Below are 5,483 nucleotides of genomic sequence, written 5' to 3'. Positions count from 1 at the left end.
TGCTCACGAGATGCCGGGCAGCCGTTGGAAAGAGCTCGTCAAAAATATTTTGCGTTTTTGTTAATTACAAATTTTCCTGTGCGTTATCATGAAAAACATCATTGTGTAGATCAAGTGGATACTTTTCTGTGTCAACTGCTGTAAAAAGTTTTTTTTTGATTTTACACATTATCGTGTGTTATTCGGTGTTGTTCGGTGATCGCACTTGGACACACAAGAGTGCGCATGAACTGTGGCTGTGCAATGTGAGTTTGTTATACTTGTCAGCTGTTGTGAACTGTGTGTGGTTGACTGTGCTGTTCAGCATGACCCTGTATGGCAGGATAACTGTGTGCATATGGATACCATACCACCTCATGATGGCATTTATTTGTGAGTAACCTGGTGTATTGTTCCGGCGGTGACAGCAAGTGAGTTACGTGTATTGTCTGTGTGTAAATTCCTTTTTATGATTTATATTTTTGTATTCACAGTAGTCCGTTTTATTACTCATTATCATGGCTGAATCTATTTCCCCTTGTGGAAAAACCATTAACAACAAACTACAGCCCACTGTGGACATCATTCAAAACCTGAACGTTTTACATGTAGCAAAGTTAAAGACGAGCTCTTGGTCTGGAGGAACAGTTTGTTATATCGCTACCTAGCCATTCAGGACAATGAGATTTCCGTTCAGCACAGTGACTTTGATTCCAGTGATTCAATATTAAACTTCTCGTCACCAGTGATTTCTCTGCCGCCACCACCACCTCTTTCTAAAAGTTATTCGTATTCTTCACCAGACCTCCAAATCTATTACTATATCCCTTTATTTTTCTTCAAAGTCTGCAGGAACTCTGCTTTGTCAAGGTGTTGACTGCCCGAGGTGGGACTCTGATGAATGTGAAATCTTAAAAGATTTTATTTCCACTTTTACTCAAGATAAGAATTGTGAAAAACTGATGTCTTCATTAATTCAAATTCCTGTCAAGTTCATTAGTAATTTCCATGGAACACCAATGTTAAAAAATCCTACCATTGACTTATCTCTCATGACAACAATATCAGCAGTGCCAGCAGTGGACACCCCCCCTCTCCTAACACCACACCTGCTCTTAGAGTCTAGAACGGACGACCCTACAAGAGAAAGCGTCATCCTCCTCCCACCCACCCCGACAGTGCTACCCTGTGAGCAGCAGCAAAAGACTGAACCCAAATCCCACAGGAAGTCTACCCCTGTGGGTAAAAGGACAAGAAAGCAGTGCAAACGAACACTTTATCCTCCCCCTCGTGTGTCATCTGTGTGCAGCCCATTTCCCAAACTGTCCAACAAAGTTGTTCTTTTGGAACAGCAGCTAGAAGCGGTGACCAGTGCACAGTCCGCACTGGAAAGTGACTTCAAGTCTGTGGTTGAAGACGTCAAAACAGTCACCAAAAATGAACTACGTGTAAATGTTTGTGAACAATTTGATGCTTTAGTTTCCAGAATAGATGAATTAAAAACACACATTAATGATCTGGAAAAATGTAACAAACAGCTCACAAAAGAAAATGGGTCCATAAAAGCTCAGCTAGGGTCCCTTCTGTCAGAAGTAAAAAAAAATAAAATCGACCCCAAAAGAAAGTGTATCAACCTTCTCACAGACTGAGTCAGATGAAATACATCACAATCTCTCAAACACGACCAGCAGTGTGGATGTTGATACTCAAACTGAAGATACATGTTTTCCCAGCTCTCCCTGTAACAGTGATGGTCAGACTGTAACAACAGTCCTTACCGGTCCTGAAGATGGACCACGGACTGATTGTCAGTCTTTGTCACGACCACCCTCCATTTTGTCACTGACGGGAGACATATCCAACATATGCATTAACCCCCCTGCCCCGATTCAAGCTGATATATTCTGTTTCCACTGCAAACGCATATTCCGTACTGTCAGAAAATACTCCAGCAGCGCACTTAACACTGCATTCTGTTGAGGCAGTTGTGCGGAAGGATAGCTGCCTCCCACACCCCAAATCAAGCCCCGGGGAAATTCTGGCTCACATGTCTATCCCCAAGAGAGCAACAATGCTACTTATCGGAGACTCCATCATACGCTTCATCAATCCAAAACGCTCAGCCCTTCGCCAAGAATCGACAAGAATTTTTATTCAAAATATGTGTACCAGGTATGACTGTTAGAGATCTCCACATCTTTCTGCAGTCAACCCCCACAGCCCCTGATCTGAAAGACGTTATTGTGCATGTCGGCATCAATTCTTGTCCGTCTGGCCCTGTGCCACTGGAGACATGGTCCGAGCTCATGGCATTATGTCTGAGAAAGTTTCCAAAGGCACGGGTGACCTTTAGCTCCATCCTACCGGCAAAGGAAAACACCATTTCAACAACAGTATTGCCCCAGCAAATCGTTATATGCAAGAAGCATGTACTCGATACAATGTAAATTTTATTGACAATTTTCCCCTGCTCGCGTCTGACGCAAATCTGTACAGCAGTACAAATCACCCCAATGCCAGGGGCACTGCGCGTCTGGCGGAAAATCTGAAAAGGCTGTTGTGGACATTTTCATATTCGGATGGCAACATTCCACAAGATAATCGTTTGTCATTCCGCTCAGGGAACAGATCCTCACAAGGGTACAAACGTTCAAAGCCTTCTGTCCAGTTTTCTAATTTTCCCAATGTGAATCAAAATAACTTGGATAATCAGGTTCACGCCCCTTGAGTTCAACAATCAAAACCTCTTCCGCCATCTGTCTACTCATCCTATCATTATCCACCACTGATTCAAAATCTCTGTACCAAAGATGATCTTGTCTCTTTATCACGAACAAACACTTCCATTCCTCCTCTCTCACGCCCTTTCCTGTCGAATTCCACTCACGTTCCACATCAGTCAGAAAGTCATGTGGAGACATACAACCCCCCTCCCCCCGCTTTCCCCGGGCAACAAATGCACGGATGGTCGAGCTCAGTATCCCCAAATCGTTTTCACCCTGATGCTGAGCGGTTGTTGCTGATGGCCTCAAAGTTACTGTCACAACAACACGCATTCCCTGCTCATCAAACACATTAGTTACATTTTTTAATTTAATCGTTTGATTACTTGTGAACATATGTGAGTGAATGTATGCATATACAAATGAGGATGTGTGATTTGTGGTTCTGTTCTTTTGTCACATGTTGCATTTGTATGGCTTATCTTAAACCTCACATGTGTCACAGTATGCCGGAACAAAATATGTGACTAAGTTCATAAGCAGATTCACGTTATGTTGAATGCTTTCCGTTCGAGGTACCTGGCTGAACGGCAGCTTCAGGACATCCTGCAACAGTGTACAAACACTGCTGCCTTTTGTTGTCTCTTTGTATGGTTGATCTACCTAACAAGTTTGATTTACACTATTTATACCTTTAGTGCGCTATTTGATTATCTTTTCTAATTATTTGTACTTTTGCGTTGCATGCATTATTCTTCTGTCCTGACAATTATGAACAATACGCGTAATCTTTGGCCATCAAAAGATGGCTTGAGAGTTGGGTATCTCAATATAAATCATGTGGTAAATAAATTAAGTGATGTGTCCCATATATTGTATAATTCTGGTAAAGGCCTTTCATATATTTGGTTTCGCAGAATCAAAACTATCTCAGCACATATCTGACTCAGAACTTATGATGCAAAACTGCCATTTTATTCGCAAAGATCCAGTCAATCCGAAAGAAACGGGTCTGCTTGTATACGTTCATCAAAACATTAATTTTAGGAGACTTGAAGCACTAGAGAATTATCACGTGGGGTCAGTGTGGATTGAAGTTCAGTTGAAAAGATCAAAACTAATTGTATTAGGTTTTATTTATAGAAACCCCGCTGAACGTGTAGATTGGACTGATAAATTTACGAATATGATGGATGATCTTTTGATTTCGCAAGTATCTGATGAAATTATCTTAATGGGTGATTTCAACATAGATTAACTCTCTCCATACGAACGGCGAAAGAGACGACGTTAACAGCGTTTCAGCCCAATTACCATCATCAAAATATTGCAAGCGGAAGGCTCTCACACTGAAGAGGTGAATGTTGACAAAGAATACCACAATTCTGACGACGGAAGCTAAAGGTTGGGTCATTCAGACACCCACTGGACATCCGAGGGGTCTGTGTAGAGGAGAAGAGAGGACTGGCCGTACTGAGCGAGTTATTTATTTTGATGAAATTCAGTGATGCTTGGACTAATATTTATGAATCATTTAATCTAACTCAGCTAATTGACAAACCCACAAGGATTACTTCTACATCTGCAGCACTAATTGATCACATCTATGCTTCCTCGACTAACAATATAATAGAATTATGCTCACCAACATTTGGATGCAGTGATCATTTACCAATCTGCTTCACATGGGCAAAACGTGTCATTAAAGTTCCCCCAAACTACCATAAGATTATTAATTATAGAAGTTTCTCATGTTTTGATAAAGATCTCTTTTTGTTTGATTTAATGAATTCCTGTCTGCCATCTGTTTACCAGTTTACTAATCCTGACGAAGCACTTGAAGTCTGGTATCACAATTTTCTAAATGTTTATAACAAGCATGCACCATTTAAAACAAAACGTGTCAAAAATTACCCACAGAAACCATGGATGACTCAAAGCATAGCAGTCGAAATCAGTCAGAGAGACGAGCTTTTAGATAAGGGAAATCAAGAGGAATTCAAAACACAGAGAAATAAAGTTAACAGTTTAAAACGTTCAGCAAAAATTAAGCATTTTCATGAAATGATTTCCTCTAAAGCTGACAGTAGATCGATATGGAGAGCTATCAATCAGCTAACCAATAACAACAAAACTTCACAACACCCAATACCCAAAGATATCTCTGTGGAAAACCTAAATAGTCATTTTTGTAATATATCCAGCTCTACGATAAAATCCAACAAAACCAACGTTAATCAGTTAGATGTTCTAGAAGATTTCTGTTTGTCCAAAAATATCACATCCGCTTTGAACATTCCCCCTATGTGTGTACATGAAGTATATAATGCTCTTGTTCACTTAAAACAGACAAGTACAAGAAGACTTGATGACCTAGACGGAAAAAAATTTAAATGGCTGCTCCAGTTATCGCTGAAACACTGACTTACGTTTACAATTTATGCATATAAAAAAATCAGGTCCCAAAGGCATTTAAAACTGCGAAAGTTGTACCCATATTTAAGAATGGTAATCGTTCGGATCCTTCTAATTATAGGCCAATTTCTATATTATCTATACTATCTAAACCGTTAGAGAATCATTTGAAGAAACATATACTCAACCATTTCAATGAATTTAGTCTGTTTCACCCAAATCAATCAGGATTTAGGCCTAACCACTCCTGTCATACAGCACTAACCAACCTCGTTGATCAGTGGCTTACTAATATTAACAACAACGAAATCACAGATGTTCTTTTTGTAGATTTTGCAAAGGCATTTGATGTTAATGATCACACTC

Source organism: Babylonia areolata, chromosome 3 (genome assembly GCF_041734735.1).
Source record: "Babylonia areolata isolate BAREFJ2019XMU chromosome 3, ASM4173473v1, whole genome shotgun sequence".
In the NCBI taxonomy this organism is placed as follows: Eukaryota; Metazoa; Mollusca; class Gastropoda; order Neogastropoda; family Buccinidae; genus Babylonia; species Babylonia areolata.
The sequence above is the reverse complement of the archived record's forward strand: the minus strand, read 5'-3'. Positions refer to the sequence as shown.